We start from the raw sequence: 27,744 nt of genomic DNA on the forward strand, positions 1-27,744 counted from the left end.
AGTGGCGTCATTGGCTTGAAGGAGCTAAGCATCGTGTGGTGGTCTTGACTGATCATAAGAACTTGACTTATCTCGAGTCCGCCAAGCGGTTGAATCCTGGACAGGCTCGTTGGTCGTTGTTTTTTGCCCATTTTGACTTTGTGATTTCATACCTTCCGGGCTCTAAAAATGTGAAGGCGGATGCTCTGTCTAGGAGTTTTGTGCCCGACTCTCCGGGTGTATCTGAGCCGGCGGGTATCCTCAAAGAGGGAGTAATTGTGTCTGCCATCTCCCCTGATTTGCGGCGGGTGCTGCAAAAATTTCAGGCTAATAAACCTGATCGTTGCCCAGCGGAGAAACTGTTTGTCCCTGATAGGTGGACGAATAAAGTTATCTCTGAGGTTCATTGTTCGGTGTTGGCTGGTCATCCTGGAATCTTTGGTACCAGAGAGTTAGTGGCTAGATCCTTTTGGTGGCCATCTCTGTCGCGAGATGTGCATTCTATTGTGCAGTCCTGTGGGATTTGTGCTCGGGCTAAGCCCTGCTGTTCTCGTGCCAGTGGGTTGCTTTTGCCCTTGCCGGTCCCGAAGAGGCCTTGGACACATATCTCTATGGATTTTATTTCAGATCTTCCCGTCTCTCAAAAGATGTCAGTCATTTGGGTGGTCTGTGATCGCTTCTCTAAGATGGTCCATTTGGTACCCTTGTCTAAATTGCCTTCCTCCTCTGATTTGGTGCCATTGTTTTTCCAGCATGTGGTTCGTTTACATGGCATTCCAGAGAATATCGTTTCTGACAGAGGTTCCCAGTTTGTTTCGAGGTTTTGGCGAGCCTTTTGTGGTAGGATGGGCATTGACTTGTCTTTTTCCTCGGCTTTCCATCCTCAGACTAATGGTCAGACCAAACGAACCAATCAGACCTTGGAAACATATCTGAGATGCTTTGTTTCTGCTGATCAGGATGACTGGGTGTCCTTTTTGCCTTTGGCTGAGTTCGCCCTTAATAATCGGGCCAGCTCGGCTACCTTGGTTTCACCGTTTTTCTGCAACTCTGGGTTCCATCCTCGTTTCTCTTCAGGGCAGGTTGAGTCTTCGGACTGTCCTGGTGTGGATACTGTGGTGGACAGGTTGCAGCAGATTTGGACTCATGTAGTGGACAATTTGACTTTGTCCCAGGAGAAGGCTCAACGTTTCGCTAAATGCAGACGCTGTTTTGGTCCCCGACTTCGGGTTGGGGACTTGGTTTGGTTATCTTCTCGTCATATTCCTATGAAGGTTTCCTCTCCCAAGTTTAAACCTCGTTTTATTGGTCCGTATAGGATTTCTGAGGTTCTTAATCCTGTGTCTTTTCGTCTGACCCTTCCAGATTCTTTTTCCATACATAACGTATTCCATAGGTCATTGTTGCGGAGATACGTGGCACCTATGGTTCCATCTGTTGATCCTCCTGCCCCGGTTTTGGTGGAGGGGGAGTTGGAGTATATTGTGGAGAAGATTTTGGATTCTCGTGTTTCAAGGCGGAAACTCCAGTATCTGGTTAAGTGGAAGGGTTATGCTCAGGAAGATAATTCCTGGGTCTTTGCCTCTGATGTCCATGCTCCCGATCTTGTTCGTGCCTTTCATATGGCTCATCCTGGTCGTCCTGGGAGCTCTGGTGAGGGTTCGGTGACCCCTCCTCAAGGGGGGGGGTACTGTTGTGAATTCTGTGGCAGAGCTCCCTCCTGTGGTCACAAGTGGTACTTCGGCTGGTTCTCTCTGTGAGCTTCCGTTGGTGGAGGAAAGTGGTACTGCGGCTTCTGAGTTTCCTTCCTCAGGTGCTGTGGTGAAGTCGTTAGGTGCTGCTTTATTTAACTCCACCTAGTGCTTTGATCCTGGCTTCCAGTCAATGTTCTAGTATTGGACCTGTTTCCTCCTGGATCGTTCCTGTGGCCTGCTGCTCTGCATAGCTAAGTTCCTCTTTGCTATTTGTTTGCTGTTTTTTTCTGTCCAGCTTGTCAATTTGTTTTTTACTGCTTGCTGGAAGCTCTGGGACGCAGAGGGTGTACCTCCGTGCCGTTAGTTCGGTACGGAGGGTCTTTTTGCCCCCTTTGCGTGGTTTTTGTAGGATTTTGTGTTGACCGCAAAGTTACCTTTCCTATCCTCGCTCTGTTCAGAAAGTTGGGCCTCACTTTGCTAAATCTATTTCATCTCTACGTTTGTCTTTTCATCTTAACTCACAGTCATTATATGTGGGGGCTGCCTTTTCCTTTGGGGTATTTCTCTGAGGCAAAGTAGGCTTATTTTCTATCTTCAGGCTAGCTAGTTTCTCAGGCCGTGCCGAGTTGCATAGGGAGCGTTAGGCGCAATCCACGGCTGCCTTTAGTGTGGTTTGAGAGGATTAGGGATTGCGGTCAACAGAGTTCCTACGTCTCAGAGCTCGTTCTTGTTTTTTGGGTTATTTCCAGGTCACTGTATGTGCGCTGACCTCTATGTCCATTGTGGTACTGAATTACCTTTCATAACACCCAGCGTCATGCAATACCCTTGGTGATGCTCGCCAAGCCTGTGACCGTTCGAGTGGTAAATGGGTCAACACTACCCTCACAGATTACCCACCAAACCATTCCTTTCACGCTTTCTGTGTCTCCATCACATCAGGAGATAATCTCCCTATTAGTCATTCCTGAGGGAATTGATGAGGTCCTGTTGGGGATACCATGGCTTCGCTACCATTCTCCTCATATTGAGTGGTCCTCTGGGAGAATTTTGGGATGGAGTAAATCCTGCGAGGGTAGATGTCAGAGGGAGTGCGTTCAGGTTGCTACTACACAGGTACCCGCAGATCTTTCCTCTCTCCCCAAGCACTATTGGCCCTATGCAGACGTGTTCTCCAAAAGAGCTGCGGAGACCCTTCCGCCTCACCGCCCCTATGACTGTCCTATTGACCTCTTGCCTGGTGCTGAGCCTCCCCGGGGTCGAGTCTATCCGTTATCTCTCCCGGAGACGGAGGCAATGTCTCAGTACATCCAAGAGAATCTGGCAAGAGGATTCATTAGGAAGTCAGTGTCACCGGCAGGGGCTGGGTTCTTCTTCTTACAGAAGAAGACTGGAGACTTACGTCCATGCATAGACTACAGGGGTCTTAACGCCATCACCGTTAAGAACAAGTACCCATTACCCCTGATATCTGAGCTGTTTGATAGGCTACGAGGAGCGAGGGTATTTACGAAGTTAGATCTGCGGGGTGCTTACAACCTGATTCGCATCCGTGAGGGGGATGAATGGAAGACGGCTTTTAACACCAGGGATGGGCACTATGAATATCTGGTGATGCCCATTGGGCTCTGTAATGCCCCAGCCGTTTTCCAAGACTTTGTGAACGACATCTTCCGGGATATGCTCACCACCTCGGTCGTAGTCTATCTGGATGATATTCTCATCTTCTCTCCAGATATTGACTCCCATCGGAGAGAAGTTCGCAAAGTCTTCGACCTCTTACGGGCAAACTCCCTCTACGCCAAGTTGGAGAAGTGTGTTTGAGCAGGAGTCATTGCCTTTCATTGGTTATATCATCTCTGCCCAGGGTTTGGCTATGGATCCTGCCAAGCTACAGGCTGTAATGGACTGGCAGGAACCCCATTCTCTTAAAGCGGTGCAGCGCTTTATGGGGTTCATTAATTATTATCGCCAGTTCATTCCACACTTCTCAACTTTGGTAGCTCCCTTGGTTGCCCTCACCAAGAAGGGAGCAAATCCCAAGTTGTGGTCAGAGGAGGTCTCCAAAGCCTTTCTCTCGATCAAGTCACACTTCGCTAGCGCTCCCATCCTACATCGCCCCGATGTTGATAAGCCATTTATCTTGGAGGTGGATGCCTCATCCGTTGGTGCTGGAGCAGTCCTTTTCCAAAAGGATGCTCAAGGTCGGATGCATCCTTGCTTCTTCTTATCCAAGACCTTCACACCAGCGGAGAGGAATTATTCCATCGGGGACAGGGAGTTGCTGGCCATGAAGTTGGCTTTTTCGGAGTGGAGACATCTCTTGGAGGGAGCTCGCTTTCCCTTTCAAGTCTTCACTGACCACAAGAACTTGGTGTATCTGCAAACGGCCCAGCGGCTGAATTCTCGCCAGGCTAGATGGTCCCTGTTCTTCTCCCGGTTCCATTTTACTCTCCATTTCCTCTCCGGGGAGAAGAACGTTCGTGCTGACGCTCTCTCCCGCTCCGTGGTGTCATCGGAGGAGGAGGAGCCTCGGCTTATTGTCCCTTCTGAGAGCCTGAGAACTGTAGCTCCGGTTTCGCTAGAGTCTGTGCCCCCGGGCAAGACTTTCGTACCAGCTAACTTGCGACCGGAGGTTCTCTCTTGGGCTCACTCCTCCAGAGTGGGTGGGCATTTTGGGACCAAGAGGACATCTGAGCTTCTGGCGAGAACATACTGGTGGCCGCATATGGCCCGAGATGTCAAGGACTATATTCAGGCGTGCGTTTCTTGCGCCCAGAATCGGTCTCCTCGGCAATGGCCTGCTGGGTTGCTTTACCCTCTACCGGTGGCAGACAGGCCCTGGGAGATGGTCGGGATGGACTTTGTGGTGGGTCTACCCAAGTCGCGTGGCTGCTCCATTATTTGGGTTGTCACCGACCATTTTCCCAAGATGGTGCATTTGGTGCCGCTTCCTCGGTTACCCTCAGCACGGGCCTTGGTGGTGTTGTTCATTAAACACGTTTTCCGATTGCATGGTATGCCTGATAAGATTGTCAGCGATCGGGGTCCCCAGTTCGCATCTCAGTTTTGGAGAGAGCTCTGCCGTTTACTCAGCATAGAGTTAAACCTCTCCTCTGCATACCATCCCGAGACGAATGGGTTGGTGGAGAGAACCAACCAGACTCTGGTGACATATTTGCGACATTTCGTCTCTGCTAGGCAGGATGACTGGGCATCTTTGCTACCTTGGGCAGAATTTGCCTTGAACAACGCCGTAGCCGATTCCACTGGTCAAACTCCTTTTCTCCTTAATTACGGCCAGCATCCGCGTGTCCCTGTGCCCATGCCCGTGTCATCCACCGATTCTAGGGTGGCAGACTGGGCGGTGGAGGCACGTGACATCTGGGACCACACACAGGATGCCATCCGGGCCTCCAAGGAGAGAATGAGGGTTTCGGCGGATACAGACCGGCGCCCCGCTCCGGCCTTTGCTCCTGGCGAATTAGTGTGGCTCTCCGCCCGTAACATCAGGCTGAGAGTTGAGTCCACTAAGTTTGCTCCTCGCTACATTGGCCCGTTTAAGGTTCTGGAACAGGTCAACCCTGTGGTCTACCGTTTGGCTATCCCTCCACGCCTTGGTATCACCGATACTTTCCACGTTTCCCTCTTAAAGTCCGTTCATTTGTCCCGGTTTTCTGAGTCATCTGCTGGGACATCGGGTTCATCCACGGATGAATTTGAGGTGAATGCTATTGTGGGGTGCAAGGTGGTACGTGGCAAGAAATTTTATCTGGTGGACTGGAAGGGTCACGGCCCAGAGGATAGAACCTGGGAGCCTGTGGAGCACATTCGGGCTCCGCTGCTTATCGCAGCTTTTGAGCGTAATGAGGCTCAAGGAGGGGGGGGGCTCTAGGAGGGGGGGTAATGTTAGGAGTCGAGTTTCCTCTGCTGCTCAGGGAGAATCTCGATCCGTGTCTGCTGCGGTCTCCCATTCGGTATCGGCCACAGTGGGTTCTGCTCAGCGGAGACGTCGCTCCCAGCGTCTCGCTGGGGCTGATTCGGTGCATAGGGTCACTACTGCCTTTTCTGGCTTTCCTATGGTACCCTGCACTGATCTGCGGCGAGCGAGCCTCTCTGGGACTAAGTCCTTGTTTACTCACACTGAGCATGCCCAGGGCAGGGTCTCCCATTGGAGGTCGAGGGCCACATGTTCGGTCACATGCTCAGGTGCTGCAGTACATTCCATTGGTCCTCCTGGAAGGTCCTGAAAGGGCAAAACATGCTCAGGTACTGCAACACTTTCCATTGGTCCTTCTGGAAGGTCCTGAAAGGGCAAAAACTTCAGTAGCAGCTTCCTGTGCTGCAACTATATAAACTGTGCATGACCGCATGGCCATGCGCTAGTATTGTCTTGTAAATATGTGTGTGTGTTGTGAGTGAAAGTCGCTCTTTAAATAACCCTCCCTATTGAATGTCTGTTCGCGGAAGGTGTATGTTTGCTATCTAGCGCCCGACTTATCCAAGAGCATGTAACACACATCACAGCGTCCAGTTGCTGTGTCCGCCACTACGGCGCCGTGCGCTTCCTCTGCGCTTTCCTTACCCAAGCCTGGGTGATTAGTGGTGTCCGTCAGTGCGGCACCGCACGCACTCTCGTGCCTTTATTTACTATTTCAATAGTTTCCTTACACACCCAGTTGCGGTGTTGTGCCAGCAGTGGTCTAATCGGACTTCAATCCTAGTTGGGGTTGTGTTTGCTGACTTATTGCTCGCGCTCTATGTGCGGTACCGTGGTCCTGTGACGCAACAGGATCGCTTCCTTCACGCAGGGTGAAGTTAACCCTTGTATGTATACTTATAGTACCGCCATATAGTCCATCTTACTTAGCAGCAGGTACTTTCCTGCACGGTGGATCCCGGGTTGCGAACGCACCAATTCCATCTAATAAACTATATATTTGGTGCGTTCCGCCAACCCTAACACAGTGCTGATTATGTGGATGCACAGCCACACCTGTAATGGGACCGTGAGCATCTAAACTAGACCATTCAGTAATGGAAGAAAGTGGCCTAATCTGATAAACCATGCTTTCTTTTGCAACATATAGACAGCCAAGGCAAGCTGGTGGAAGTAATTTTGTAGACAATTAGGGTAAGTTGATGGAGATCATCATGTAGATGGTTACGGTTAAGGTACCGGTCCGTCACACATAACGATATCGTTAACGATATTGTTGCTTTTTGTGACGTAGTAACGATATCGTTAAGGAAATCGTTATGTGTGACAGCGACCAACGATCAGGCCCCTGCTGGGAGATCGTTGGTCGCTGAGGAAAGTCCAGAACTTTATTTCGTCGCTGGACTTCCCGCTGACATCGCTGGATCGGCGTATGTGACACCGATCCAGCGATGTCTTCACTGGTAACCAGGGTAAACATCAGGTTACTAAGCGCAGGGCTGCACTTAGTAACCCGATGTTTACCCTGGTTACCAGCGTAAACGTTAAAAAAACAAACACTACATACTTACCTTCAGCTGTCTGTCCCCGGCGCTCTGCTTCTCTGCACTCCTCCTACATTCTGTGTCAGCGCCAGCCAGCCGGAAAGCACAGCGGTGATGTCACCGCTCTGCTTTTCGGCTGACCGGCGCTGACAGTGCAGAGGAAAGCAGAGCGCCGGAGGACAGACACGGAATGTAAGTATGTAATGTTTGTTTTTTTAACGTTTACGCTGGTAACCATGGTAAACATCGGGTTACTAAGTGCAGCCCTACGCTTAGTAACCCGATGTGTACCCTGGTTACCGGGGACCTCGGGATCGTTGGTCGCTGGAGAGCTGTCTGTGTGACAGCTCTCCAGCGACCAAACAGCGATGCTGCAGCGATCGACATCGTTGTCGGTATCGCTGCAGCGTCGCTTAGTGTGACGGTACCTTTAGGGTAGGATAATGGAGGTCATCATGTAGACGGGCAATCTGATGGAGCTAATTATGTAGATGGTTATGGCAAGTTTATGGGGGTCATATTGTCAAATGCCAGGGCAAGCTGATAGAAGCACTCTGATTCTCTGGACAACGTTCTGGGAAACCTCTTGACATTCATGTGGATGTTACTTTGATATCTACAACCTATTTAAACATTGTACAGACTAAATACACCCTGTCATGGCAATGACATTCCCTAATGGCAGTAGATTCTTTCAGCCTAATAATGTGACCTGTCACACAACAAAAAAATTTCAGGACTTGAGAAAGGAACATGATGAAAGGTTCCAGGTTTTAACTTGGTCTCCAAATTCTCCAGATGTCAATCCAACAGAACATCTGTGGGATGTGATAGGAATACCTACACCACAATTTTGGCAGCTCAAAGTGGTTTTAATGTTTTACACAGGTGATTTTAATACTACGGCATAATTGATGTAAGAGGTAACATTCAGCTAGCCAAAATGGTGCTCACCATAGGTAAAGTCATCAATTGGGGTTTATTTTCATGAATTCACAGTCAGCAGTCACCAGGATGTAATTCTGGTTGCACCAACTACGCTTAGTATAAGCAATCAGCGTTATATCCCTGGGAAAGTAAAGCACCATTGTGACAGACATCACATACATCTTACAGGTGCTTCTTGCAAAATTTGAATATCATCAAAAAGTTAATTTATTTCAGTTCTTCAATACAAAAAGTGAAACGCAAATATTATATAGAGTCATTACAAACAGAGCGATCTATTTCAAATGTTTATTTCTGTTAATGTTAATGTTAATGAAAACCCAAAAGTCACTATCTCAGTAAATTAGAATCATTAACAAAAAAACACCTGCAAAGGCTTCCTAAGCTTTAAAAAGGTCCCTTAGTCTGTTTCAGTAGGCTCCACAATCATGAGGAAGACTGCTGAATTGACAGATGTCCAGAAAGAAGTCATTGACACACTCCACAATAAGGATGGTAAGCCACAAAAGGTCATTGCTAAAGAAGCTGACTGTTCACAGAGTGCTGTCTCCAAGCATATTAATGGAAAGTTGAGTAGAAGGAAAAAGTGTGGAAGAAAAAGGTGCACAAACAAGCAACTGGGATAACCCCAGCCTTGTTAAGAAAGTTAAGAAAAGGCCATTCAAAAATTTGGGGGGATTCACAAGGAGTGGACTGCTGCTGGAGTCATTGCTTCAAGAGCTACCACACACAGACATATTCAAGACATGGGCTACAAGTCTTGCATTCATTGTGTCAAGCCACTCATGACTAAAAGACAATGCCAGAAGCATCTTCCCTGGGCCAAGGAGAAAAAGAACTAGACCAAACTGACCAAATTCTGAAACTGTTAATTTGGCTTTAGGCTATGTGCCCACGATGAGTTTTTGACACTGTTTCATCAAATGGATGGATGGGATTTATAGAAATCTCATGCCCACCATGCTTTCTTTTCACTCAACTGACCTGCGATGAGTGTTTCAAATTCACAACATGTAAATTTTTCTTGTGGGTACACTGAGTTTAGGGAAAAGGTTTAGGGAAAAGAAATATCCCAGAAAAATTCTGAAAGATGCTATTGAGAGTACAAAAAATTAAGTCAGATTGTTTGAATAGGAAAGTGTATTCTTATACATAAATTGATAATAAAACGAATAAATCCACTAGAGAGGAAATAGATTTGAACAAAAACATTTAATAGAGCTTTAAAACTAAGTACAATAAATCTCACAATAATATAAGACATGTTTTACAAAAATATTGGACAATTCTAACTAATGATCCTATTCTTTCAGGGAATATTATGAAAAAACCTAATATCATCTTCCGCAGAACCTGAACATAAAAAATCATATTGCACCAAGTAGGATCAAACCAAATGCTCCCTAGACCTAGCCTAGATCAAGTTCCATCTCACAATGTCTTTGTTGTAAAATGATAGTACAAGGCTCTACTGAATTTTCATCTACAACTGCTGGGTAAGTTTTCTGTATTAATCAATTTTTAAATTGCAACACCAATTTCGTAATTTATTTGTTACAGTGTGACTGCAATCTTCAATATGTCAGTCGAACGACATAAGCAGTACTCAATAGAATGAATAATCAGATATACTATATACACGCAGTGGCATCATTAACTGTATTTTGTCAGTACATTTCTTATTGGAACATAACAGAGATGTTTTCTATCTGGGACTTATTATTCTTGAACACATTGCAGATAATATTTCCAATAGATTCCAGAGATTCATCAATAGGGAATCATATAGGATATTTAAATTGTCTACTTTTGCCCCTTCACGACCTTGGGGTTTTCCGTTTTTGTATCTCCATTTTTTTTCTCCGCCTTCTCAAAGCCATAACTTTTGCATTTTTTGGTCAATATGGCAATATAAGGGCTTTTTAGTGGTGCAAGTTGTACTGTTGAAAGACACCATTGGCTTGGCCATATCGTGAATCTTAAAAACGAGAAAAATATTCAAAGTGTGATGAAATTGAAAAAAAAGGGCAATTCCACAATTTTTTTTTAACCATGCTCACTAAATGCTGGGTGAGGGCTTATTTGTTTGCGCACCCAGCTGACTTTTTTATTGATAACATTTTTGGATAGACATGATCTTTTTATTGCATTATTATTATTATTATTGCATTATTATTATTGCATTTTATTGCAATGTTGCTGCGACCAAAAAAAACTAATTCTGGAGTTTTGATTTTTTTTCTCATTACACTGTTTACTGATTGGATTATTATTTTTTTTTATTTTGATAGATCGGGTATTTCAGAATGCAGTGGTACCAAATAAGTGTATTTTTCATTGTTTTTTAGTGTTTTATTTTAAATGGGGTGAAAAAGGGGGTGATTTAAACATATATATATGTATATATATATATATATATATATATATATATATATATATACAGGTCCTTCTCAAAAAATTAGCATATAGTGTTAAATTTCATTATTTACCATAATGTAATGATTACAATTAAACTTTCATATATTATAGATTCATTATCCACCAACTGAAATTTGTCAGGTCTTTTATTGTTTTAATACTGATGATTTTGGCATACATCTCCTGATAACCCAAAAAACCTGTCTCAATAAATTAGCATATTTCACCCATCCAATCAAATAAAAGTGTTTTTTAATAACAAACAAAAAAACCATCAAATAATAATGTTCAGTTATGCACTCAATACTTGGTCGGGAATCCTTTGGCAGAAATGACTGCTTCAATGCGGCGTGGCATGGAGGCAATCAGCCTGTGACACTGCTGAGATGTTATGGAGGCCCAGGATGCTTCAATAGCGGCCTTAAGCTCATCCAGAGTGTTGGGTCTTGCGTCTCTCAACTTTCTCTTCACAATATCCCACAGATTCTCTATGGGGTTCAGGTCAGGAGAGTTGGCAGGCCAATTGAGCACAGTAATACCATGGTCAGTAAACCATTTACCAGTGGTTTTGGCACTGTGAGCAGGTGCCAGGTCGTGCTGAAAAATGAAATCTTCATCTCCATAAAGCATTTCAGCCAATGGAAGCATGAAGTGCTCCAAAATCTCCTGATAGCTAGCTGCATTGACCCTGCCCTTGATGAAACACAGTGGACCAACACCAGCAGCTGACATGGCACCCCACACCATCACTGACTGTGGGTACTTGACACTGGACTTCAGGCATTTTGGCATTTCCTTCTCCCCAGTTTTCCTCCAGACTCTGGCACCTTGATTTCCGAATGACATGCAAAATTTGCTTTCATCAGAAAAAAGTACTTGGGACCACTTAGCAACAGTCTAGTGCTGCTTCTCTGGAGCCCAGGTCAGGCGCCTCTGCCGCTGTTTATGGTTCAAAAGTGGCTTTACCTGGGGAATGCGGCACCTGTAGCCCATTTCCTGCATACGCCTGTGCACGGTGGCTCTGGATGTTTCCACACCAGACTCAGTCCACTGCTTCCTCAGGTTCCCCAAGGTCTGGAATCGGTCCTTCTCCACAATCTTCCTCAGGGTCCGGTCTCCTCTTCTCGTTGTACAGCGTTTTCTGCCACATTGTTTCCTTCCAACAGACTTACCATTGAGGTGCCTTGATACAGCACTCTGGGAACAGCCTATTTGTTGAGAAATTTCTTTCTGGGTCTTACCCTCTTGCTTGAGGGTGTCAATGATGGCCTTCTTGACATCTGTCAGGTCGCTAGTCTTACCCATGATGGGGGTTTTGAGTAATGAACCAGGCAGGGAATTTATAAAAGCCTCAGGTATCTTTTGCATGTGTTTAGAGTTAATTAGTTGATTCAGAAGATTAGGGTAATAGGTCGTTTAGAGAACCTTTTCTTGATATGCTAATTTATTGAGACAGGTTTTTTGGGTTATCAGGAGTTGTATGCCAAAATCATCAGTATTAAAACAATAAAAGACCTGACAAATTTCAGTTGGTGGATAATGAATCTATAATATATGAAAGTTTAATTGTAATCATTACATTATGGTAAATAATGAAATTTAACACTATATGCTAATTTTTTGAGAAGGACCTGTAAATATGTGTTATGTCAATCAATATGTTAATGTGTTATTTCAATCCATAGCCCTAAGAGAAGGACCTGTATAAGCCTGGGGAAGGAGCTGGATCAGCTCCGTAAAGTGTAGCTCAAATAAAGGGTTTTCTATGCAAGTTATTTTCTCTCCAGTTTTTGGTAGCACCATATAGCCCAAACAAAATCCTATTTTTTTAATATATTTTGCCATTGATATTTATAAAAGTACAGTGGGCATTTGAGTTCTATAAGTCTCCACTTTGCTAAAATTATAATGCTATCTTCACACATTCAGCATTTGGTCAGTATTTTGCATTAGTATTTGTAAGCAAAATCAGGAATTGAAGCATAAGCAATGGAAAAAACAGAGGAGTTAATTCTGCGCTGCCGTAGGAAGAAGAATGATGGATGTCAATCTTACTAGTAAGCGGTTTATGCATCAAAGCATTTTGAAACATATAGCTTCTTCATCAGGGCAACCGCCATTTTCCGATACCCGTAGCGTCTCCATTTTTCATGATCTGGGGTCGGTTTTGGGCTTATTTTTTGCGTGCCGAGATGACGTTTTTAATGATAGCATTTTGGTGCAGATACGTTAGTTGATAGATCGGGCGATTCTGAGCGCGGCGATACCAAATATGCGTAGATTTGATATTTTTTTATTGATTTATTTTGATTGGGGTGAAAGGGGGGTGATTTAAACGTTTATATTTTTTTTTATTTTTTTCACATTTTTTTAAACTTTTTTTTTTTACTTTTGCTATGCTTCAATAGCCTCCATGGGAGGCTAGAAGCAGGCACAACGCGATCAGCTCTGCTACATAGCAGCGATCTGCTGTTTGCTGCTATGTAGTAGAAAATCAGGTGTGCTGTGAGCGCCGACCACAGGGTGGCGCTCACAGCTGCCGGTGATCAGTAACCATAGAGGTCTCAAGGACCTCTATGGTAACTATTCTGAAGCATCGCCGACCCCCGATCATGTGTTGGGGTCGGCGATGACGTCATTTCCGGCCGCCCGGCCGGAAGCGGTAGTTAAATGCCGCTGTCTGCGTTTGACAGCGGCATTTAACTAGTTAATAGGCGCGGGCAGATCGCGATTCTGCTCGCGCCTATTACGGGCACATGTCAGCTGTTCAAAACAGCTGACATGTCCCGGCTTTGATGCGGGCTCACCGCCGGAGCCCGCATCAAAGCAGGGGATCTGACCTCGGACGTACTATCCCGTCCGAGGTCAGAAAGGGGTTGAAGTATGATATGCCAAAAAGAGACACAAAACACAGCGTCAAAAATGAAATAAAAATGCATGTAAAAGATTACGCTAAAAAATGCAGTGAAAAAAAAAATGCAAGCAGCCTAATTTACCTAAAAGGTGCTGAAATGGTCAGAAAATCTACCGTACTTAAAAAACTCACCAAAAGTTCATTGTGGGAACGTAGCCTAATGCAGAACTGTAACCATAGTTGTATTGTAAGTGACATAAGAATAAAGTGGATTTGACAGAAGTCTGCTTAAAAAGTAACATGTAATAGTGAATTATGAGTAGGATTTACTGTAATTTATATTTAGCATTTTTTCTCATTTTATTAAACATCAGTTCCTCATAGTTCCTGTTCTTAAGCAGCCTAGGAAACCATAAGGTTCTTTTTTCCCAATTACAGAGATAGATTACCACAGTTATATAAAAATATCCTGGATTAAAGAAAATTATTTAAGTCATTTCCACCAATTTATAGGAGAAAAAAACTGAGTTGATGCCAATGTTATTATTCCCTGGCTTTGCTTTATTTTTGGCAGTGCAGAGCATAATTGTACCATTCCGTGCAATCAGGATGGAGTCTGCATCTGTCACTCTGTGATACTGTTACAAGCTGAGCTTACAGTTCTTGTAATTAAAGATCTAGATCACATCTGATTGCAGCCCATTGGTAATGATATCACATGCTGATTATCAAGGCTAACATTCTGAGCTGATATTATGGTAGCTGGACACCTGACAACCGCCTGTCTTTTACAAATACTTCAAAGTTATTTTCAATACCATTTTTTTCTATCTAAGTATGTTAACGTTTGTGTGCAGATTTATTTCTTATTACATCTTTATACTTTTGTTTATTCTATTACTGAGCTTTGAATGTCTTGCAACACATATAAACACATATTTAAAAAAAACTATCATGGTGTGTCTACTAGAGTGGCATAGGAGATAACTGCATACTATTAGGGTTCATTCAAGACAGCCAGATTCTGTATCATAATCTGCATATGATTTACACTTGGAGTTACATGCCTCTGAGACTTATCCTCCTGTAGACATGTTGCAAACCTGCAGAACATCGGCAGACGAATTCTGAGGAATTCTCGGATTTATTTTGTACTGCACCTTTTATTAAGATACATGTTGGATCTGCAAGATACTAATCCTTCACATCCGTATATGAACTTGAACTCTGCACTCAATAAAGGATTGAGCCGTGTTTTTGATGCACCTTTTTTCTTTTGTTTTTGCTGGTAAAATGCTGTATTTTCTTGTGTTGCGAAAAACCCCCGCAAAAATGCAATGTCTGAACAAACCCTTTGTATCAGCACAGTGAATGAGATTTCTGAGATCTCATGCACATGCTGCTTATTTTTTCCATGAAGATACGAAGCAGTTTCATATCTACAGTATGTCAATTCTTTCATCATTGTTTGCTGAAATGTAGACAGCCAGGAAAAATGATAAAAAAAATTGCCACTCACTTTGTCACTCATTTGTTCCATCACTGCCGCAGCTAACCATCCGGTCCTCCACCCCATCCAGCCACTAATTTCCTCCTTCCTCTGATGAGTGACATCCTCTTCTGGCACCTTCACTCAGTGACGTGGCTTCTGGCGCCAAGTAGGCATCTAACTTGGCTAAACATATTGTGGCATCACAGGGTCCCTGCGATAGCGTGGAGCCAGAAGACCGTGTCTGATTGCTATTACTCCGGTGTTGAGAAGAAGCACTGCTCTGTCATATTAAAAGTGTTTATTTCTTCTGGCAGAACAGGGGTTAATTGGCCATGTTGGAAATCCCTGTGCTCAGCTGTGCTTGTTTAGCCATTCCTTTTCCCTTTATAAGGAATATGTATTATCACAAGGCTTAGGACCAGCGGCTCCTGGGCAACCCCTGGTGAAGCCAAAGATCTCTGCCAGATAGGTTCTCTCGGGGTTAGGATAAGTTTGTCGTTTTCAGGAAGGCCTGCAAACTTTATTTTACATTAGATCTTCATTCCTCAGGTACCGAGGAGCAACGATTGGGGATCATAATCTCTCTTCTCCATGGTGACCCTCAAGCCTGGGCATTTTTTTCTACCCTCTAATTCCCAGTCACTTTAGATGGTCAAGGAATTTTTTCTGGCTCTGAGTATTATCTTTAACGACCCTGCCTGTGTTTCTCTGGCTGAATCTAATCTATGTCAGCTGTAGCAGGAAGACCGGCCAATGGAGGCGTAATGCTCCAAGTTCCCTAGTTGATCTATGGATACTACTCAGTTCTGTCAGGGGCATGCTGAAAGGGTAATAGATGCTTTTGCTCTGCATGAGACCCCAGTTTCTCTAGAGGCAGCCATGTCTCTAGCTATCCGAGTGGACTGCCATCTACATCAGAGACATAAAGAGACACATCTATTTTTGGGAGGTGAGGGGTCAATGGAACCTAGGGCTGAGTCTACAAAGAAAACCATGTAGATGTGAGGGATAACTGATCTTACCAGTGATTCTGTTGTTCAGCGCAAAGAGGAAGTGTGGTAAGAAGAGTCATTTTGTTGGTACTTGTCGATCTGCAAACAGTCACCAGAAAACTAAGAAGCCTGAGTAATTAATTTTACCAGCCGAGATACATTTTAGGGCAAGTAAGGTGGTTACTTCTGGATTTTTGGACAGTGGGGTGGCGGGTAATCTGAGTGACGCCTGATTCATCCATGACCAGGGTTTCAATCCTCACAAATTGATATGCACCTATAATCGCTATTGATTCTGCATCCTTGCGCAAGGGATATTTTACTAAGGTCATTTAAGGGATACATCTGCAGGTGGGGGCCAAGTACTTGGAATCAATCGATTGTTATATGCTGGAGGGCTTGCACTCTCCGGTGGTTCTTGGACCACTTTGGCTGATGTAGCACAGTCCCATGGTGCACTGCAGACAGAGAAGATAGTAAGGGGAGCTGTACTATCAAAAAAACTACTTGAACACTCGTATAGCTAGGGTTGATACTCAGTCCCTGTCAAAATACCTGTCTGAATTTGATTATGTGTTCTCAGAACAGAGGTGTCAGGAACGTGCTCCTAATCTTTATGATGGCACCATTAATTTAATTTCTGAGGTCAAATTGCCTAAAAGCAAGTTGCATAATATTTCAGGTCCAGAGAGGCAGGCCATGAAGGACTACATCTCAGTAAATCTGGCTAAGGATTACATCAGACCTTTCTCATCTACTGTTGCAGCGGGACTTTTCTTTATTAAGAAAAAATATGGGGGGTTACGCCACTGCCTAGATGTCCATTAATTAAATCGGATCATGGTTTGGGATCCTTATCCTCTCCCTCTTATTCTGGACCTCTTTAACCAGATCTTCGGAGCTAACTGGTTTTCTAAACTGAACCTCAGGGGGTATCAGGGATGTAATCGTATCAATATAAAGGAGAGATGAGTGGAAGACTGCTTTTAATATACCAGAGGGAAAACCTCATTATGCTATTTGGGTTGACTAATTCTCTTGCCGTTTTGCAGCATTAAGTAATTGACTTTTTTTGAAATTTGGCTGGTAGATTTGTGGTAGTCTGTCTCAATGACATATTGATTTATTTGCCGGACCTCGAGTCACATCAGGTACATGTCAGGCAGGTCTTACAAATACTCTGGGAAAAACCAGAGACATGTATGGTTTCAGTTCAGGAGATGTCTTTTCTTATAGTTCACCACTTTTCGCATGGATCCGGCAAAAGTCCAAGCGCTACTGGATTGGGACTGGATTGTCACTGGGTTCTTCTAAAAGTAAATGAAATCTGTGTGCATACTTCTTCAAAAAAACTGTTGTCCGCAGAGGGAAACTATGACATTGGTAATAGGGAAGTCTTGGCAATAAAATGGGCCTTTCAGTAGTGGCATTTTTTTTGGAAGAGGTAGTTCATCCGGTCATGGTAATCACAGATCATAAAAACCTATTTTATTTGGAATTGGCAAACGTCTGACACTTAGACAGGCAAGATGGTTATTTTTTTAACCAGATTCATCTTTTTTATGACTTATAGGCCGGGGGATAAGAATGTTAAGGTGGATGCTCTACCTCGTTGCTTTCCTGGGGGAGCAAATAATTGCAAGCCAGTTCCTATATTACTGAAAGGTGTAATTATTGCTACTACAGCTCTGGCAAAAATTCCATCTGATACTGTTTCTAACCATGGGAGATTCAATTTATTTCCAACAAAATGCTTGCTTAGGGATTCATCTTTCATTTTCATTTTCTTTTCATCCACAGTCAAATAAGCAAACTGAAAGAGTGAACCAGAATCTTGAATCATATCTTGCGCAAAAATCAGGAGGATTGGGTTTCTTATTTACCTATATTTATTGTTATGAATCTACTGGCAGTCCCTGTTATTTGGGGCATTCGGTTTTCATTCACAATTCTTCTCCTTCAATAGGAATTGTTCTTCAGGAGATCCTGAGGAGGAACAGATTTCTTTTGTCCATTACATCAGTGTAGAAAGATGTTCTTATTATTTTGAGAAAGATGGGGTCCAAATATAAGATTATGGCTGATTGGAGAGGCTTGGTGGTGATTTTGTGTAATTGTCCTCAAAGAACATCGAGTTGAAGATTCCTTCTTGGAAACTAGAACCCAGGTTCATCGGCCCCTATAAGATAGGTATCTGCGTTAATCCTGTTGCATTTTGCCTTGCTTTGCCACCCACTTTTAAGATTCATAATGTGTTTCACAGTTCACTTCTCAAAAAATATATTTATTCCTCTGAACCAACTCCACCAACACCTTCCCATCCGACATTCATGCAATCAGGTTGGTCTGGTCTTTTCACACTTCACATCCAGATAAACCTGGTTGTGAGGTACATCTAGGAGGGATGTAAGTGACATGGGAATACTGCGACAGAGATTTGCCAGAAGATCGTGGTGTCTGGTTACACTAACTCATGCACTTATAATAACTGCTTCACCATATTATTAAACAGTACAGGTTTTCCTTGCTTTGTCATGGCAAAGGTTAATGAGCTCAGTTGATCTTCTGGAGCTCTCCGTTGTGAATTGTCTCAGCTGTTCTATGGTGGCCACTTCTTTTTGGTATATATACTCGTCCTTGGCAGTTAGGACTTGCCAGCCATAGTTTTACTTCCTGGATTGGTGGTGAAGATGAGAGTTCAGTAATTGGAGATGGCGGTTGGAGAGTTTTTCTGGAGTTTGCTGCATTCTTATCCTCTCACATTTGGCTTCCCCTTCCTATTCCTCCTGTTTCCTACTCTTTTGTTTAGGGAGTGTATCTGTCTGTCTGTCTGTTTACTCCTGTTTTTGTCTGGTTAATGTTATCCTATATACCGGCCCTGTTATAATCTGTTTTGTTTTTGACCATCCGCCATCTTGTTGTGGTTTTTTGGCTGCTGGTCTATTTCCCCTGGTGCCGGGTTGCCTTAGGTCAGGTGATTGTATCACCCTTTATTACCAAGCACCTTCCTTCCATTCCTTGCTGGACAACAGTGTTAATCCACTAGAGTTCTGGCTAGGTGCTTTGATAGCTTTCTGTGTTTGATATTGTGCAGTTCTGGTTCTGCTATCTTTAGTTTCTGTTTTCAGTTGGTTTCTGCAGCCATCTCTGTGTTTTCTATGAGGAGGTGACCTGTTTTTATACCCAGTCCTTAGATCTTTCAGGGACCTCCATCCCCCTATCTATAGGTCTTCGCTGAGATTAACCTAGGATCGTCGGTGCTTCTATTTGCAAGGAATGGGTCGCCCACTCCATCGTAGGGTATCAGCCTAGTCTCAGTGCAGGGTCAGTTTTCCCCCTTCTATCCTAGTTCTGTGTTGCAGTTTCGTAACAGTTTGTCCAGCCTTTCAAAAAAAGAAAAAAATTAACTCCCAGATTCCTTCAATATGTGCAGCTTCCATGAACTTGCTCAATGCTTGCAAGGGTTAACTTTGGAAGTAGCCGACCTGCAACAGCATGTGAGTAATTACTCTGGAGCACGCTCTGAAGAACCTAACATAGGATTACTTGAGTTTTTTTCTGGTAAACGGCAGGAATTTTTTACATTTAAAAATGCATGTTTGCTATATTTTCAGCTTAGACCCAGATCCTCAGGGAGTGAATTACAGCGTGTGGGGATTATTTTGTCTTTATTGCAAAATGAACCCAAATCTGGGCATTTTCATTACATCCTGATGGTCCTTGTTTGACATCAGTAGAGGCATTTTTTTCTGCTATGGGGTTGTTATATAATGATCCTGATCAGGTCACATCAGCTGAGGCAGAGCTCAGATGGCTTAAACAGGGTTCTGTTGATGCTGAAAGATATTGCACCCAGTTCAGACGATGGCCTGCAGAGGTCAGGTGGAATGACCCAGAGCTCAAGAGTCAGTTTTTAGCAGGTGTGAGTGACAGAGCTAAAGATTTGCTCATTGCATATAATGCACCTGATACTTTGGAAACTGCTATGCAGTTAGCTATTCATGTGGATAGAATATTGAGAGACAGACAGAATGAAGAGAAGGCTCTTATAATTCTGAACCCTGTCTCTCAGGATAGCCCCGTTGACAGCAGGGAACCGATGCAACTTGGGGCAATGTTATCTCGTTCCGAGGAGAGGAAGAAGAGGTTTTCTGAAGGGCTTTGCTTGCATTGTGGTAAGGCTGACCATTTTATTAAACAATGTGAGGTTCGCATAAGGAAAGAAAAAAAAGGTCAGTAGGAGTAACACTCCAGTTCGTATTGCGGTGTTACGATCCGCAGGAGTTTTTTTTTTGGTAATACCACATATCATGGTCATTCCATTGATTTTCAGGTAATGGTGGATTGTGGTTCTGCACTTAATTTGATTGATTAACAATTCCTAAACAAATATAAGTTTGATTTTGAACCATTGTCATCTCCTATTTCTGTTGTTGATAACACTCCTCTGGAACATGGGTGTATTTCTCGAAAGGTTACCGTGTTCCCACTTACTGTGAATATGGAACATCAGGAGTGTATAGACTTTTTTGTCATTGCTAAATCACCTTGCCCAGTCGTCCTGGGTTTACCCTGGTTAAAAATGCACAATCCTTTGCTGGACTGGTCATCTAGTACTATAAGATCCTGGGGTCAGGGGTGTTATGGTAATTGTTGTAATGTTCACATTGCTGCTGTTGTGAAGAAGGAGCTACCTGAAGCCATTCAGGATTTCTGGAGGGTATTTTTGGAGGTTGAGTCACCAGCTCTACCACCCCATAGAGATTACGACTGCACTATTGAGTTTGTCCCAGGTGTCACACTTCCTAAGAGTCACTTATCTAATCTGACGATTCCCGAGAGGGAGGCCTTAAAGGAATACCTACAGACTAGTTAGCTGCAGGTCATAAAAGACCCTCTAAGTCCCCTGTGGCTGTAGGATTCTTTTTTGTCAAAATGAAGGATGGAGCCTTAGGCCGTGTCTGGATATTCGGAAGATTAATAGGATCATTGTGCGCAATCCTTACCCGTTGCCTCTGATTCCGGATTTGTTTAACTAATCGGAGCGAAGTGGTTCTCTAAGATTGACCTTCGTGGGGCATATAATTTGCTGCGGGTGAAGGAGGGCGATGAATGGAAGACAGCCTTTAATACCCCAGAAGGTCATTTTGAGTGTCTGGTGATGGCTTTTGGCCTTACTAATGCGCCTGCATTTTTTCAAAATTTCATTAACGATATTCTGAGGTCATTGATCGGTAGGAGTGTTATTGTTTATTTGGATGATATTTTGATCTACTTGTCCGATCTGGAGTCGCATTGGCATAGAGTCCGCGAAGTTCTACAGATTTTGAGCGAAAACTCATTTTTTGCTAAATTGGAGAAGTGCGAGTTTGCGGTACAGAAAATTAGTTTTCTGGGGTACCTTGTCTCCAGTTATGGGTTTGATATGGACCCGGTGAAGGTTCAGGCGGTATTGGAGTGGCCTAGGCCTGAATGTTTGAAGTCGGTTCAGAGATTTTTAGGGTTTGCTAATTATAACAGAAAATTCATAACGAGTTTTTCTGTGATCGCTAAACCTATAACTGATCTCACCAAGAAGGGTTCTAATACTGTTCAATGGTCCTCTGAGGCTGTTAAGGCTTTTGAGCATCTCCAGGAGAGGTTTAGCTCTGCTCCTGTTTTGATCCAGACAGATGAGACCAAGTCATTTCTAGTAGAGGTTGATGCCTCTTCAGTAGGGGTGGGGGAGTTTTGACCCAGGAGGGAGAGGATGAGGTTCATCCCTGTGCTTTCTTTTCTAAAAAATATTTGGAGACTGAGCTCAACTACGATGTTGGGAAAAGAGAGTTGCTGGCCATTAAACTCGCGTTTGAGCATTGCTGACATTTTATGGAGGGGGCTAGACATCCGATACAGGTTTTTACTGAACCTAAGAATCTGATATATCTGGATGCTGCTAAACGTTTGAATGCCCGTCAAGCTAGTTGGGCACTGTTGTTTGCCCGGCTTCATTTCTCCTTAACATATATCTCTGGGACAAAGAATGTTAAAGCGGATGCTTTGTCTTGTAGTTTCTCTCCAGCAGTTAATACTGAGAAGGAGGAATGTATTTTGCAGAGAGGGGTGGTGGTGGCAGCACTAGGTTCTGAGTTGGAGAGTAGCATCCTAGAGGCCCAGAATGCTGCACCATCTAACACTCCATATGGTAAATTATTTGTGCCTAGAGCCTTGCGGAGAGCTTTGTTTGTTGAATGTCATGAGTCTCAGTTGTCGAGTCATCCAGGGATTTCGGAAACTAGAAAGTCAATCGGTCGACGTTTCTGGTGGCCAGGGTGGCAAAGAGAAATCATCAAGTGGGTGAGTCAGTGTACTGTGTGCGCTAGGTCGAAGGCCTCAAATGACCCGTCTGCAGTGTTGCTGTGCCCTTTGGAGGTTTCTAGTTCGCCATGGTCAAATCGTGCTATGGTTTTTCTGTCATCTGGTTTGCTGTGGACCGGTTTATTAAGATGTGTCATCTGGTCCCATTCAATAAGTTACCCTGCACCAAGATAATAGCTAAGGCATTTGTGAAAGAGATTGTCAGGCTCCATGGGGTTCCCAAGGACATTGTTTCCAATAGAGGACCACAGTTTGTGGCTCACTTTTGGCATGGTTTTTGTGACAGATTAAAGATTCATTTGTCATTTTCATCAGGTTATCATCCGGAGTCCAATGAACAGACCAAAAGGAAGAACCAGGACGTCAAGCAGTTTTTGAGATGTTTTGTAGCAGACAATCAGGAGATGTGGTCGGAATATCTACCACTAGCTACGTTTGCTCTTAATAATCATATGTCTTCCTCGGCTGGGTGTTCTCCTTGTTTTTGCTATACATGGAGGCATCCACGTTTCAGTCCATTTTCAAAGATTGGGGCAGCGGTGCCTGAGGAGGAGAGTTTTTCTGGAAATTTGGACAGGGTTTGGACCAATGTACGCCACAATTTGAAGAAGGCAAATAGGAGGTCAAATAATTATTTTGACAAGAAAAGAAGGGAGGTGTTGTTTGCAGTTAGAGACATGGTCTGCTTGTCCTCTAGGAATCTGCGTTTGAAGATCCCTTCTAAAAAACTGGGACCTAAGTTTGTAGGACCCTTCAAAGTGGTTCAAATTGTCAACTCAGCAGCGTTGAGATTAGACATTCCCTTGTCCTGGAGAATTAATTCAGTTTTTTATGTATCTTTACTGAAGAAAGTTGACACACCAGATAAAGAGGCAATGCCGACTGCTTCCCCAGTTGATGAGGACGGCAAATTTGAGATTTCACGCATTTTAGATTCCAGGTGGCACAGAGGAAGGTTGCAGTATCTCGTGTCCTGAAAGGGTTTTGGTCCCGAGGATAATTCCTGGGTGAAAGCTAAGGACGTCTCGGCCTCAAGGCTGATTAAGGCTTTTCACAGGAGATTTCTGAATAAGGCTCAGCCAAGAGGATCCAGAGGATCCTCGTAAATGAGGAGGTACTATTAGAATCTGTTTTGTTTTTGACCATCCGCCATCTTCTTGTGGTTTTCTGGCTGCTGGTCTTTTTCCCCTGATGCTGGGTTGCCTTAGGTCAGTTGATTGTATCACCCTTTATTACCCAGCACCTGCCTCCCATTCCATGCTGGACAGCAGTGTTAATCCGCTAGAGTTCTGGCTAGGTGCTTTGATAGCTTTCTGTGTTTGATTGTGCAGTTCTAGGATCTCTGGTTCTGCTATCTTTAGTTTCTGTTTTCAGTTGGTTTCTGCAGCCATCTCTGTGTTTTCTATTAGGAGGTGACCTGTTTTTATACCCAGTCCTTAGATCTTTTAGGGACCTCCTTCCCCCTATCTATAGGTCTTCGCTGAGATTAACCTAGGATTGTCGGTGGGTCTATTTGCAAGGAATTGGTCGTCCACTCCATCATAGGGTATCAGCCTAGTCTCAGTGCAGGGTCAGTTTTCCCCCTTCTATCCTAGTTTTGTGTTGCAGTTCTGTAACAGGCCCCTTCCTGGGTGGGGGAAGGATCAGATAAGGGTTCAGTTAGGAGCATAGCTATGTACCAAACCTCTGCATCTCCAGCATCTGGGGTAATCCAGATAGACTAGGGCATTCCAAGTTCGAGGGAACGGGTAGGTGCCTCCAGTACCTTGTCATTACATGACAGTTGAGTTAATGTAGTTTAAGGACAATCACCATTTCTTCATTAAAATGTAGCTTTGGTCCCAAGTTTTAATTTTCAAATGCGATAATAGGAGAAGATGAACGGTACAATTTGTTTTGTATTTTCTCCTGAGTACGTCTATATGTTATATGTGATCAAAACTATATTTGAGGCACAGTGCAAATCTCAGAATGGAAGAAGTGCCATATTGGAGTCTAGATTTTGATGGAATGGTTTGACTTTGCCATGTCACAATGGCAGAACTCTTGAAGTGACAGAACAGCAGAACGCTTCCATAAGTGATATCATTTTACAAACTACACTCCCCAATTAATCTAGGGGTGCAGTGTGAATCTCAGAATTTTATACCATTGGCTGGTGAAGAAAGAATAATTACATTTTGAATTTGGCGGGACCGGTATTCGGTCATATGGGCAGAGTTTTCAGGTGTTTGATTCACCCTTTCCTTGAAGGAAAGGGTGAATCAAACACCTGAAAACTCCGCCCATATGACCGAAAACCGGTCCCGCCAAATTCAGGTGACAGGTTCCCTTTAACACTAAAATGCTGTTTAAGGCCCAAGTTTTTAATTTTTATATGGACTAATAAGAAAAAATGGACCTCACAGTTTGTTGTGCAATGTTTCCTGAGTGCACCAATGCCCTACTTGTAATCGGGAAATACTCTTCAGGCACAGTGCAAAATTCAGAAGTGAAGGAGTGCCTTATTAAAGTGCAGATTTTGTTGCTATGGTTTGCGGATGCCATCATCCACTTGAAGATGTCCTGAGGTGCCAGAACAGCAAAACCTACCATAAGTGAGCCCATTTTACAAAATAGACCTCTCGATGAATTCATGTTAGGGTGCAGTGATCATGTTGACCCCACAGGTGTCACAGAACTTTATAACATTAGACAGTAAAGAAAAAATAATTACATTTTTAATAAAAAAATATATTTTAACCTAAAGTTTTATGTTTTCCCACTGGGAAATGGATAAAAATGCACCAATTTCTGCTGAATGTGGAAATACCCCATAACTGACTTTACTTTACAGTACTGCTTATCCACACGGTGAGATTCAGGAGGGATGGAGCGCCATTTGACTTTTGGATAACAAACCCTGGTACAATAGTTTACAGACTCCATATGCAAAGCCCTTAAGTGCCAGAAAAGCAAAATCCCCTTTCAACGTACTCCATTTTGGAAATTACACCCCTCTAGGAATTTATCTACAGGTGTAGTGGTGATATCAATTAAGATGAGGTGGGAAAGGGAGCGTGGTAAGCCTTCTTTGCAGGGAGCCCTGATGCCTAATGCAACGGCTTAATTTTTTTCCCAGCCACACTCCTCAGGTGGCATAAATATCACCTTCGTAGAGCACTAATCGGGGCTGGCATTAGGGGCAGGCAGACTAGGCAACTGCCTAGGGCCCCCGCTGCCCTAGGGGCCCCCAGGCAGGGGTGGACATACTGCTGATGGCACTGCTCCGGGGTCCAGAGGTGGAGGGGGGCCCCTGCAGGCAGGCCCGGTATCATGCAGGATAGGGCCCCTCTCCCTCCTGTAATCATGGAACACTGGTGAGTGTCAGGGAGAGAGCAGGGCGCGAAGTGCAGGAGATCAAAAAGGGGGCGTGTCATGCAGGGAGAGATGCTGGCCAATGAACGCTTTCCTCACCAGACTGAGGAGAGCGCTCACTGGCTGCCGTCTGTTCTCCTGCATGGTGCGTCCCAATGGTGACTGGTGAGTACTCACCTACAGTCAGGGCCTCGGCCGCACTGCACATAGGGACAGCAGTGGAGGAAGAGCAGGACTTACAGTGTGTCTTCTGCTCCCTCCTCTGTTCTGTTCTCAGCAGGCTGAGCATCTCCTCACTGTGAAGAGATGGGGAGGAGCTCACTGCACAGGACAACACTGCAGAACCAGGGGGCTGATATCAGTCTGCTCTGTGCCCCATCCCCCACAGTGGGTTCTGCAGCCCACTCCAGCTGAACTATGTGGCCTCATCTTATCACTTGATATAACAGATTAGTATGTGTATATATGTGCTTGTATGTATGTATGTATGCATCTGTGTATGTGTGTGTATCTATGTGTATGTTTCTATCTGTGTATGTATGTACCTCCATGAGGTGAGCTTTGCACATGTGGCGAGTTTTGCATGAGCCTAGTTTTGCATGTGGCGAGTTTTGCGCGTGGCAAGTTTTGAGCGGCGACTTTTGTGTTTCGACATTTATGTGGCGAGGTTGGTGTATGTGTGGTGAAATGTGTGCTGAGGGTGGTATATGTGTTCAAGCACATGGTAGTTTGTGGCGCCTTTTGTGTGTGTGTTCATATCCCCGTGTGTGGTGAGTATCCCATGTCGGTGCCCCACCTTAGCAACTGTACGGTATATACTCTTTGGTGCCATCGCTCTCATTCTTTAAGTCCCCCTTGTTCACATCTGGCAGCTATCAATTTGCCTCCAACCCATTATGTAGATAGGGGCAAAATTGTTTGGTGAATTGGAAAGCGCGGGGTTAAAATTTCACCTCACAACATAGCCTATGATACTCTCAGGGTCCAGACGTGTAACTGTGCAAAATTTTGTGGCTGTAGCTGCGACGCTTCCAACACTTTTCCTTTCACTTTTTCCCCTTTATGTAGATAGGGGTAAAATTGTTTGGTGAATTGGAATGCGCGGGGTTAAAATTTCGCCTCACAACATAGCCTATGACGCTCTCGGGGTCCAGATGTGTGACTGCAAAATTTTGTGGCTGTAGCTGTGACTGTGCAGATGCCAATCCCGGACATACATACATACATACACACATACACACACACATTCAGCTTTATATATTAGATAACTATGTGTGAATGTACGGTATATGCATGTGTGTATGCACGGTATGTGTATATATGACAGTATATGTACGTGTATCTGTGTATTTATGGTATATGTATGTGTTTGCATATACTGTATTTATATCTGTATCTGTGTGTATGTACGGTGTATGTGTGTATGTATGATATATTTGTATGGCTGTGTGTGTATGCATGTACAGTATATCTGTGTATCTGTGTATGTGCAATAAATTTGTATGTATATATGGTATATATGTATGTATATGTGTGTATGGTATGTGTATACTATATGTGTATATACTGTATGTGTGTATGTACGGTACATGTATGTGTATCTGTATGTATGTACAGTATATGTGTGTATGTATGTACGGTATATGTATGTTATGTACGGTATATGGATGTATGTACGGTATGTGTATGTATGTACGGTATATGTATGTGTATTTGTGTGTATGTATGGTATATGTATGTACGGTATGTGTATACTATATGTGTATATAACTATGTGAATGTACGGTATATGCATGTGTGTATGTATGGTATGTGTATATATGACAGTATATCTACGTTTATCTGTGTATGTTTGGTATATGTATGTGTTTGCATGTACTGTATTTGCATGTGTATCTGTGTGTATGTACGGTGTATGTATGTACGGTATATGTGTGTATGTATGTACGGTATATATATGTATGTATGTACGGTATATGTATGTATGCACGGTATATGTATGTGTGTGTATGTACGGTATATATGTGTATCTGTGTGTATGCACGGCATATGTATGTACGGTATGTGTATGTATGGTATATGTATGTGTAGTTGTGTGTATGTATGGTATATGTATGTGTATTTGTGTGTATGTATGTACAGTATATGTATGTGTTTGCATATACTGTA

The sequence above is a fragment of the Ranitomeya imitator genome, chromosome 1, assembly GCF_032444005.1.
Source record: "Ranitomeya imitator isolate aRanImi1 chromosome 1, aRanImi1.pri, whole genome shotgun sequence".
Taxonomy (NCBI): Eukaryota; Metazoa; Chordata; class Amphibia; order Anura; family Dendrobatidae; genus Ranitomeya; species Ranitomeya imitator.